The sequence below is a fragment of the Marmota monax genome, unplaced genomic scaffold (genome assembly GCF_021218885.2).
Source record: "Marmota monax isolate L192 unplaced genomic scaffold, Marmota_monax_Labrador192_F-V1.1 WCK01_AAM20220418_F8-fsc01075, whole genome shotgun sequence".
Classification (NCBI taxonomy): domain Eukaryota; kingdom Metazoa; phylum Chordata; class Mammalia; order Rodentia; family Sciuridae; genus Marmota; species Marmota monax.
In genome coordinates, this window is record NW_026693478.1 from 89,364 (window position 1) to 101,768 (window position 12,405).

At 36.2% G+C, this 12,405-nt stretch overlaps 1 pseudogene; it reads left to right on the top strand.

Annotated features, from left to right (window-relative positions):
- Positions 1–5,705: 5,705 nt before the first annotated feature.
- Positions 5,706–5,801, top strand: LOC124102081 (U6 spliceosomal RNA; annotated as a pseudogene).
- The last annotated feature ends 6,604 nt before the right edge of the window (positions 5,802–12,405 follow it).

The following is a 12,405-nucleotide window of genomic DNA, read 5'->3' on the forward strand; positions in this document are numbered from 1 at the left end:
TTGGTTCAGTGTTGAATATCTTTCCAATTACTGTGTTATTAGGTTAAAGTCAGTGTAGTATAAGTAAATCAATATGGTTCAACCTGTTATATATTTGTTGAATTATTGGCTCAAAGATTTGCAAATCCCCAACTTACTTATTAATATTGTCAAACTGTATTCCAAAGTTCCTGTTGATCTACCTGCTGCCTAACCCTTGGTATTGTCAGACGTTTTAGTTTGCCCCAAATTTGTGGGTATAAAATGGCATCTTGTTGGAACTGAATTTGTGTTATATTGATAATTTCATAATTTGCTCTTGTCTTCTTATCTATTTTGACTGTTTTCTATAACATCATCTCCTTCTCATTGATTTAGACATCTGTATGTATTCTGGACATTACACTGTCATTTATGCATGTTGAAATAGATTCTTCAAGTCTGTGACTAGTTTTTCTACATTTTAAGTACCCTTTTTAAAGAACAAAGATTTGAAATTTAATAGAGTTTAATTTGCTTTATGTTAAAGGGTTTTGTGTCTTGTTTAAGACATAAAGCATAAGCATATATTTTTTCCTAAACATTTTAAAATTTTGTTTTTCTTTTTTCACATTTAAGACTTTTGTATCCCATAGTTATAAGGATCTAATCTATCCCTTCCTTCCCACCCCACTGTCAGGAAAATCAATTACGTGGCACTATTTATTGAATAGAAAATTCTCTTCTATTTTTCTGTCAGCTACTTTTAAAATACATCAGGTTTCTGTGTCTATACAGCTCTGTTCCTGGTTTCTTTATGTCACTTCATAGGTTGATTTGCTTACTGTTGAATGAATGGTACACTGTCAATTTAATTACTATCATGTTTTGGAAAGCTTGATATGTGGGAAGATGAGTTATTTCAACCTGTTGATGAAAATTATGTTGAATTTCTTTGATCTTTGTTCTCCTAAATATGTTTTAGGATCAGCTCATTAAGTATAACAACAGCCCAAACTAACCAAACCTACTAGAATTCCAGTGGAAATTTCATTGAGCCTGTGTATCAATTTGTGTAGAATTACAGAATTGCAATGGACGTACAGATCCGCTGAGTAGAACTGACATTGTTATAATACCCCTGGTCTGAGTTTATGTTTTTGGGTAAAAGTTGTATTTCTTTTATTCACAGATTTCTGTCTTTCCTATGCTTAGAAAAATTCCTAGCCTTGAGTTTTTAACATATTACCTTTTCTTCTTTTCCTTCATTCCCCTTGAAGGAACTTGTCCCCTGCTCCCTGTGACTGATTGCTTACACTTTAAGATTCAGCTCATGAGTTTTCTTTTTGTAGAATATTTTTGGTCACTCTCTTCCTCTTAGTTCTTTGGAGATTTATTGTATATCTTGTAAACAAAGCAATGCAATGTTTGTTTCTAGCCAGCACACCACTGAAAGCCAAAGTGTTATTGCTGAATTTTAAGTTTTATTTAAGTTTTGTTTTGGCTAACTTGAATTGCCAAGCATTTTTTTTTCTTCCGGGTTCAAGATTAACATATTATCTTGGTTCTTTCCTCACTGAGAAAAAGAAACACACACACACACACACACACTCACTATGTTTTTTTGTTTAATGGCAATTGTGTATTTTATATATATGTATATGTATAAATCACACATATATTTAATATTATATATAATCACATATAACTTTCCCATATTACATATAATCACATACTTACTTTTCATATATGTATTTAATCCCACTTGCTTTCTCTTACAATATTGTGATTATAGATTCATTGACATCTAGTATCGAGTGTTTTGAAGAAATGTTTAAGGTCAGACTGATCTTCCCCATCTTATTAGGGAGGTGACTTTCCCCTGTCTGACTACCTATAGTATATTTCCTTTGCCTTTGAAGATTAGGAGTTTGAAGTTCACTACACATAGTTCAACTATGGCTTATTTTGTTTTTTCTCTAAAATGTAGTGGCTCTTTCAGATTAGATAAACTCTTCCTTTCTATTGTGGTCTGGGTTATATCTCTGAGCATTTTTTCTCCCCATTTGTTGAATTCTCTGCTTTAGGAATGCCAACTATCCTTATGTTGCATGGTTTTTGCTTGTCAAATCTATTGGGTTTTCTGTGAATATCTTTGCCTTTAAAAATGTTTTAAAAGATCACTATTGCTATCTCCACCCTACTCTATTCCAGCACTTCAAATCTAAATAGTGTCTATTTTCTTTCTGGGTCTTCTAAATCAGTTAAAATTTCACAGTGATTATTTTTGTTATTTTTCTTTAGATGAGTAACCTTTCTTTGCATTTATCTTTTTTGAACTCTTGTTTTCTGTTTGCTCTAATTAAACCATGCTTCTTTGCAAAGCAGTTATCAATTCTTCTTCCTATTTGAGTTTCTTTCTTGTCATGCTCTATGCATTTCTTTGGCTTGCACTGTTCTTAGTTTCTATCCATAGTGTGTTGAGATAGCTGCTCTGATTTCTTTTAATCTGACTCATACTTGGGCAGCCCAGCCAAAGTATGATACTTGTTCTTGACTCTTTTCAATAAATCTGAGGCCCATCTAATTTCTTCTTCAGTCTCTAGGGTAATCCCTGAGCCTGCTGTACTCTTCTGTTTTCTTTGGCAGGAGGAAGGTCCAGGTGATAGTGGAGATGAATGAGAACCCATTTGAGATGGGACACAACCTTTATTAGACTAGTTAGGCTCTGCACTCTCCTTTTCCATTTTGTTAAATATTTTGTACTATGTTCTTTCCATTCATTTGAAAAAGTTTTTTCCCACTGTAGATTCATTTCATATTTATATGTATAGCTGAGGCTTCTCTGGAAGAATCATCTTCAGTGCTCACTACTCTTGTCTAATCATTCTCTCCAGCTTCTCTGTCAGAGGCTTTAGGGAGACTGGTGTGGGATGTTCTCTCCATAGGCATGGGTCCTGGGAACAGTCACCAGGATTGTGTGAGTGAGCATTATGGCTTTGGAGACTCTGGGATAAATTGCAAAAGAATCATGTGGGCGTTGTCTGATCTGCTCTGGAAACTTATTTCTTGACATCTTTGTAATTTCTTTCTTTTTTCTCTAATCAGGCAAAGACAAATTTCTCCCTCTGGCCTCTAATTTCTTTCCTCTTCCCCCCTTAATTTTGACTCGGGAAGGAAAATTCTGTGAGGAAGTTTCCATATGTCATTCCATCTGATGTCCTTTATCTATGCATGTTTTAATGCATGGCATTATTAAGGTCTCCCTGAATGTCATCTGGTCCCAACTGTGCTGAAGGAAAGGCTTCTATTGATATTTGGGCTGGGGTATGACAGGAATGGGGAGTGGGTCAGAGTCATAGTATTCAAGAGAAAGTCACAGTGAGAGGTAGTGCACAAAGCTCACAGGCTGTGGAGTTTCCCTCATACTGGAAGAATAGAGGGCTTCACAGTTATTCAGAAGGGTGACCATTGTCATTTGTAAGCACCAGTAAGTTCTATGGGTGATTCCTTTTGTTGAGAGGAGAAGTCATGGTAGCATCAACCTCTGGTGCCTGTGAACAGCACTGAAGCCCTTGTTTCTGCTTAGATAAGATATCTAGATTCAGAAGTCAATACTGGGGCCTGGAGTGGGGAGAGAGAGCTCCTAAAAATTAATCAGAAATCCTTCCCATTAAACAGCGGTAAGATTAGAAATGTTAAACAAGATCCAAGGATAATAATGACACCTGAGAAGAGAACCATGCTATAAAAATGTGATGAGAAGAAGAGGCTACTTTCATGCCTCCACAGAGAAAGTCGAATGAAAGGAGGTGATTCACTTGCTCACAAAGGACAGTGACACTGCAGAACTCACCTTCTGAATGCTTTTCTCTTTAATGGAGTAGTGTCAAGTTCAGAACAATGGAAGATTTTCCCACTTGTGTTTTTCAAAAGGGTCAGTGACCAACTTGTAAAAACAAAACAAAACAAAAAAAGTCTCCAAAGTAATTATTAGACTTTTGTTTTTATTTCAGATCCTCAGAGGAACTTTAGTGATAATATGTAGAGCTGTATTTTTTTAAAACCATGTTGTTCGAAACTAGAAGTTTGTCATTGATTTTCAGCTGACTGTAGCTTCAGAGTTCCTGTTATTTTAATTTGGCAGGCTCCTTTAACTTATATTGCCTTTGAATGTGGGAAAATAAATAAGACACTAAAAATACAAAAATAAAAATTTGATTGCATGAAAAATTTAGACAGTAAAAAGGAAAATTAAAAATTAGAGAAAATATTTGCTTAAGGCTAAGAAAAGTATAAATTCTTTAATTAGAACACAAGAAATGATGATTTATGTCAGAAAAAAAAGAACAATTTAATAGAAAAATTGGTACCTAGAAGAACAGGGAGTATTATATAAGGAATTATTACATACTTCTTAAAAATGATTGACCTCAATAATTAAAAGTTATTTATTTTTGCATATTAGTTTGAAAAAAGTTTGACGAAAATTAAAAGATTTTTAATCGTAAGTGCTACTGAGAGTTTGATCAGAATTAATGAAGATTTATTTATTTTATATATATATATATTTATTTACATATATATATTTATTTTATATATATATATATTTATTTTATATATATATATATATATATATATATTTATTTATTTATTTTAGTTGTTGATAGACCTTTATTTTACTTATTTTTATGGGTGCTGAGAACCAAACCCAGTGTCTTACACATGCCAGGCAAATGTACTACTGCTGAGCCCCAGCCCCAGCCCCAGCCCCTGATTTAGTTTTTAATGAAGGAATTTTAGTTTTTTCTATTCAGACTAAAAAATCCAGATTAAAAATCACATACACTTTGGTCTAGTAATATTCTCATAGATATATGTACAAAAGTCAGCAAAACAAGTAAAGAAAACTCATGAAAGTGTGTGCCCCAAACAGAAAACCATGCAAATTTCATAATTAGGTAATTGGTTAAATAATTCTATAATAGAAGACTAAGTTGTCTTTAATAGCAGTGAGGCAGATATATAAGTATTGATATGTAAATTCTTTCTGAAAATATTACTTATGCTCATATATAGTTCTTAAATGAATTAAGAAAGCTAAGATAATTTATCTTTTGGGTGATTGTGTAACAGTGGTCCACTTTATGCTTTGAATAAAACCCTTGCTGCTCTGCCACTGTAACTTATTTTTTAAATGGATCTGTTTCTTTCTTTGACTATTTATACTCAGTAAGAATTAATTATTCCTCCCTCACTGCTCCTCCCCAATATCTCTCCCTCTGTAATCTCAGAGGAATCTTCCCCATCCTAGGCAGAATTATCTGTCCTTGAGCACACATCTACCATAGGAACAAAGTAATCCGACTTTGGGGAGTACTGGAAACCTCAGAAATGACTGTTCCCCAAATTAACAAGTGAATTACATCTCCAGACAGAGAACATGTGGAATGTGGCCTTTGAATCATCTCTTTAAAAGCCCACTCCTTTCCTTCCTGCTCATGGGCAGAATTCATACAGCCTTTGGGACAGAAGCCCCCTGTGTTTCTTCCTTGCTAGCAAAGCAATAAACCTTCTTTTTCCTTTTCCTCAAAACCATGTCCTTGTTATTGGATTGGCACTGGGGACAGGACCCAGCTTTTGGTAACAATTGCTTGTATACTTTTTGTACTTTTAAAATTTTCTAGCCATATATGTATTTATTTATTTCTAATATAAAAAAATGTTATAAGAGTCTCAGGTCATGCTTGCTTTGGCAGCACATATACTAAAATTGGAACGATACAAAAGCATGGCCCCTGCGCAAGGATGACACGCAAATTCGTGAAGTGTTCTGTATTTTGTGCAAACACAAAATAAACTTCACTATAAAAAAAACAGAGTCTCAGGTCTACAAATGATTTTCCATTTCTTTATAACCCATTGTTCTAACAGTAGCAATCAATGTCATTGAAAATGAATGAAAAAAAAAAGTCGTTTTTTTTTTTTCCTTAATGGTAACAAATCATTGTTTAATATCAGGTACATTTTCTGTATTGCCTATTTATACTCAGTCAGAATTAACTATAGAATCCTCCCGCACCACCTCTTGACCCCAATCCTCTTAAGACATTTTAAAAATTCTTACAGAGAATGACCAAGTAATTTGAATAATTTGCAGCCTTCTGAGTGTTCCTGACATTTATTTCTGTTTTTAATGATCCCTTGAACCAAAGGGTGACCTCCTCCAGATCTTCTGTTATCAGAATGTGTGATACTAGGTTTCAGTACAGCCCAGAGAACTTTTTTATCATGTTATATTTTTATCATGTTATATTTTCTGACCCAACGCCTCATACACTATTTCAAACAGGGCAATTTCTTTTCTTTTCTTTTTTTTTTAAGAAAGAGTGAGAGAGAGAGAGAGAGAGAGAATTTTTTAATATTTATTTTTTAGTTCTCGGTGGACACAACATCTTTGTTTGTATGTGGTGCTGAGGATCCAACCCAGGCCGCATTCATGCCAGGCGATCGCGCCACCACTTGAGCCACAACCCCAGCCCCAGGGCAATTTCTTTTCTCCTTTAATTACATCAGGGATTGAGTTTTAGGTCTAGTGCACACATTCACACTTAGATCTGCGGCCTGCACTTTACAGAGAGGGGAATAGCAAAGGAGCCAGAGAGCCCAGAAGTTCATATTAGTTTAGAGCATTGTAACTTGGGGTCCGAAACAGTAAGACACACTGCTGGGGTTGACTGAACACCCTTAACTTGCAGATTTCCAAGTCGCTGTATGAATTAAGTCTATGCTTGGCCTCTTTTGTGTTTGGCTGTACACTTTTGAACTTATAAAATGATATGGACTGGGCTGGAGCGCTTAGAAGTGGAGTGCTCGCCTAGCATGTATGAGGCTCTGGATTTGATCCTTAGCACCACATATAAATAAACAAAATAAAGGTATTGTATTCACTTACAAATAAAAAAAAATAAAAATGATATGTACTGCAATCAGTAAAGCAAGAACCACATTCCATGTGTCAAAAATGGCATTTCTTTTTCTCTTATCTTTGACAATTCAGTTTTGTACCAAATATCACAGTTCTTTTTTGGTAACTCTTTTGGATAGTCTGTGTCTAGAGAATTGACTCTAACAGTTTTCGAAGTTTATTTCAATTTCAAGAAAGTCATTGAAGAGAAAAAAAAATATTTAAACGTAAACAAATATTCCTTGATTGAATCTGGAAAAACCAAAAGCTGGGCCTGGTGTGAGAAGGACCAGGAGATGATATAGTCATGGATCATGATGAGGCGACAAATGAATTGGGGCCTATAATGGAACTTGTGTCCCAGTAGTTGTTGTAGTAGGAGTGACAATGACTTTCTTTAAAAGGATAACTGACTTGTCAATCATCCTTCAAGAGGTGGAAATGGTGTAATGCTTTGCAATTTATTCAAGCACTTATTTTTTTTTAACAATATATATTTCCTCAGGTCTTTTCCCTCGCAGAATTCTTCTGGCCTTGTATCCTGTTCATGATTCTGACAGTACTTCATTTCCAAGAACCTCCTAGACATAGAGACAGTTGTAAGTTTCACTTAATATGATTTTTTAGATTACAAACCTTCAGAGAAATAAGAGAGTACTCATCCCTCTGTACTTCATCAATGCTGAATTATGAGTGGAATAAATGAAGAGTGTTCCATTCTAATAGTAGCAGTTCATCTGGGGTATATGCCAATAAGCAGCAATTTGGATTTTTTAAAATTAAAAATGATAATCACACATTTGCTCAATTTAGTAGACAGCTTTATCCTTGCAACTAAACTGAATCAATTTTGACCTAGGGATATAAGACATTTAAATGTAGGAAAAGTGTAATAAGAGGTTAAAGATGGGAAATGCATTTCAGTTTACCACATGGTAGTGATGGTGGTGGTGATGGTGGAGACAGTGGAGACTGCGATGATGATGGCAATTATGATGGTGATGTCCTGATAAACCATCACTGATAACTCTCTGTGCTCTGGGAACATCTGTCAGACCATTTTGTCTGTCTGATTTGAAACCTCAACAGCAACATCCCTTGAGAAACAATGGCCTGCTCTGTTTCCATTTACTATGCCACTTGAAATGTATACAATGTGGTCAACTCTGCAAATTTCTCTTGAATAAATGATTATTGAATATTGGGGATTTGTCCAAAATAGGTTGTCTCTTATATTTAGGTTTTATATATAGGGAAAAAATGGCTCTAATTGTTCTTTGTTGTTTGAGGACTGTATTATGTATTGTAGGTTGGGACAGTCTCCATCCAGGAAAAACTGAAAAGTTTTTCAGAATTCTTATTTTATAGATTTTATTTATTTGCTTATTTAGCAAATATTTCTGGAGTGCCTTTTGTGTCCCAGGCCTTATTGAGGATAAGACAGAGAATCAGGTATTCCTTTGCCTTTATAGAACCACATAGGAAACAGGAAACAAGTATGTTTGGGTCAGGGCTAGAGTCCTTAATCTCTGACCCAATATTCCATTGTGGTGTCTACTATTCTTGACACATTCTTGAGAGAGATGGGATACAGAAGTAATGCTAGGGAAATGCACCTCCTATTCCTTGCTGAGATATGACCTCCAGCCCTTTTAAGATCTCCTATTCTATAACACTGAACCATGAATCTGCTAAGAAGTCCATTTTCCCCTTAGCTTAAAAGTCCAAAACTTTACTTTTCATTCATTCATTCATGTTTGTTCATTGATTCAATCATTAAACATTTAGTGAATGTCTTCTATGTGCAAACATTATGCCCAATACTAGGCAGAGTATGTCTCCATGTCTTGGGAAGTGAGAGAATCTCCCAGACCAAACTAGACTTCTGGCTGTCATATGCTACAGCATAGATAATCAGTGACATCCAAGTTGCCTGCAGTCATCGGGGGATGACTGTTCCCACCCTTCCAGGAAGAGAAGGGTGGTAGGGTTGGGGAATGTGTGATCAGTACTTTTTGAAGGAAGCTAGCTCACTGTAGCAATGTTTGAAAAGTCTTTGATTCTATCTAGTGAAGAAAACAATTTTGCATCATATGGTATTTAACAACTACACATAAACATTTCAGAAATCAAGTTGCACTAAACTCAGAACTTTTGCTCAAACTTTAACATTCCTAACTTACATGAGATGGGAAAAAGCATCTATTCTTATTCTTTCCATCTATGACTAGTTTGCAAAGGGCTTTGCCTGAGGGGACTGGCTGTACAACAGAGGTGTTGCCACTTCGTGAACAGGGAAGTATGTAGACCCTAGAAGAGAGGTGTTTGGTATAAAGAGTTTTTGGTTTTGGATGGAGTCTTCAGGCAACTTTCAAATTAATAAGAGGGATAATAATATAATAATTTAATATTACATATTATAATTCTAACTTAATAGGTATTCCACCTCTTGTAGCAGGTGTATGAACTCATTTCTTCCTTGCATCTGTGTCCAGGTTACTTGCAACCCCATGATCTGCCCAGTTGGGGTGTTATGCCCTTTGTCCAAGGACTTCTTTGTAACACTGGGTCAAAGTGCAGGAACTCCAGCTTTGAAGAGTCCATGGATCACCATTTTCGGTAAGAGACACACAAACATCCTTTACAGATTCCTGGGAAGTTGATGCACATAGCAGAAAGCTTGCTCTTAGGACAGCCTTAATAATTTGGGACAGATCAGGAGATCATGAAAGTGCAGAATTTAGAACTTAAAGAAAATTGGTTTTATTAAATTCAAATTTTACATAATAATGACTCCAACTAATGGTTAGTGTCTGTTAACAGGAAACTGTATTTCAAGACTCAGAACAAATGCTGATGAGTAAATCCAAATTGCATGCAATCGTTTGTTTCTGTCCATTAAACTCTGACTTCAAAATTATTTGCTTAGTCAGTTTTTCATTTTGGTGCCAAGGGCCCCCCAAACAAGCAATTTTGAGCTACCTACTGGGATTCTGTCTTCAGCTGAGATCAGTCAACTCTTTCTCCTCTATCTTGTCACATAACCGGACTGCAGGGAAGGTATGATGCCTTCTCTGATTCTCTCAATGCTGAGTTATGCTGACATTGCCTGTGGCATCAGTTGGCATTGGGGATTGAGATATTTTCAAGTGAGAAGGGTCAAAGCGAGTATACTTAAAGTGGAGGATCTGGAATGTTCTGGAAAGTTCTCCCAGGTGGAGTAAAGAATGGGAAAAAGTGACTAGTTGCTCATGATAGTATGAATTTATTAGGCATAGATGTAGGTTTTATGTCTATACTCATTGGTATTAACAGTCTAAGGCATTTAAATATGAAGTGAATGTTGAATTATGAGATCTCTCTCAACTTTCAGTTACAAGAAGAAAACTAAAAGTTCCCAGATAATTTTGGACACAACTGTATAATAATTATAAAAGGTGCCATCTTGGTCCATTTGGGCTCCTATAACAAAACATTATAAACTGGATGGCTTATAAGAAATACACATTTTTTTTCTCACGCTTCTAGAGACTGAGGAAATTCAAGATTATGGAACCAACAAATTTGGTGTCTGGTGAGGATTCATTCCTTACAGACTGCACCTTCTAGCTGTGTCCTCACATGGGGGAAAGCTGGAGGGGTCTCTCTGTGGTCTGTTTTACAGGGACACTAATAATATTTAAAAAGACTCCACCTCCAGGACCTAAATGCCTCCAAGGCCCCATCTCCTTATATCACCTGAGGGGTTTCAGTTTAATATGTGAAGTTGGAGGTAAGCAGATATTCAGATCATAGCAGGTGCATCTGTTTTAAAGCTTTGTAAACATACGATGTAAAGAATCATTTGAAATTTCAAGTATAAGACTATAATATTGAAAAGTTCCATTATCTCTGTGTGTGTGTTTGTCTCTCTCTCTCTCTCTCTCTCTCTCTCTCTCTCTCTCTCTCTGTGTGTGTGTGTGTGTGTGGTGTGTCTGTGTGTGTGTGAAGAGAAAGTATGCATGCAGAACTCTTTCTTCCTGGGAAGCACTCTGGAATTCTGAGGCTTATCAGCATTTTCATTTCAGGTGTTATATCTGTACCTTACACAGAATGGGGAGTTTAAATGATGTTGAAATGGAAAGAGTTTTTCACACACACATTCCTGGCTCTATGATTTTTTTGGTTCTTGTGAATCTGCACAACTAACCAATCTCTCTGCATCTCAACTTACTCACTTACCTACCTCAATTGTGCTGGATATTCAGGGAAAATAATCTAGTGTGATACAGGGCACAGACACATGCAACCAGAGGGAGTTAATAATAAATTCTTAGTACAATGGTTATAACAACTGTAAGATACTTTTTGACATTAGGAAATTTCTTTCTCTCTTTCCTTCCTTTCTTTCATGCTCTTCCTCTTCAACATCCTTATTCCAATTTGCAGAAACTCAGTGATTACAAAATCAGCTTTATGAGAGTTCTTCACACCACATTGCCATCATGATAGTCAGTTAAATAATTTGCTAGCCTCCCTAAACCTTTGATTTTGAAAAACCAAGAATAAAATTACTCAGTGTCTGCCAGTGCCCAAGGCAAGGTGTGAGAAATGCAAGATGAAATAGAGAAAGAAAATCATAAGAAGTGAGAAAAGAGGGAAAAGTGAGAAAGAAAGAGAAGGAAGAACAAAGAAATGCACTGGTCAGGCTTGCTTCTGGTTTCAGACTGGCCACTGGCAATCCTCACTTCTCCTTTGCTCTCTTTATCTTTTCAAGTGTGAATTCGGTTGAAGCTCAAAGCCATAAACAAATAGTCACTTCTGTTTATTTTCTGTGCTAATTGTCTCACTTTAACAAGACCTGAAAACAAATGTTTTCCCTTCAAGGCTGCTTAAACCTTATTTGAGTTAAGTTAGTTCATGAATTTTCATGACTTTATTATTCCCTGGGCAAAGTTCACTGTGGATGGAAATCCCTGGTATCAGGTGACGTGGGTTATGATTATGCAAACCAGCTTCCTCATTCCCGGGTGTTAGCGGGCTTCCCCTTCACTCTAATAAGAGGATTTCAGAGCAAAACAGGAACCATTTCCTACAGCGGATTAGGTAGGTGTTCCCACAGAGTGTTAGGGAATGTTCCTATTTTAAGATAAAACAGAGAGCATAAAAGCAAATGTAAAATGCTTTATAAAATGCCTGTGTTGTCTAAAGCTCCTTCCATTCCCTTCCCACAGTCAGGTCTTCAGAGCTGATTGACACAATTAGCCATGCTGGACGGTTCTTCATGCTCATTCAACAGTGCCTGGTGCCCTGCTCTCTCACCTGGTCAGCTGTTGAGTCTTTCACTCCTGGCTCCTTGAAATACCTTTTAACCACTTCCCAGTGAACTCCAACAACTCCTGTTTTGCAGTCACCGACATTTTCATTTTTGCTTTTCTCCATTGTCAACTGTACCCACGTCCTTTAAGGCTCTCCTGCCCCTTGGTAACCACAGCCTCCTT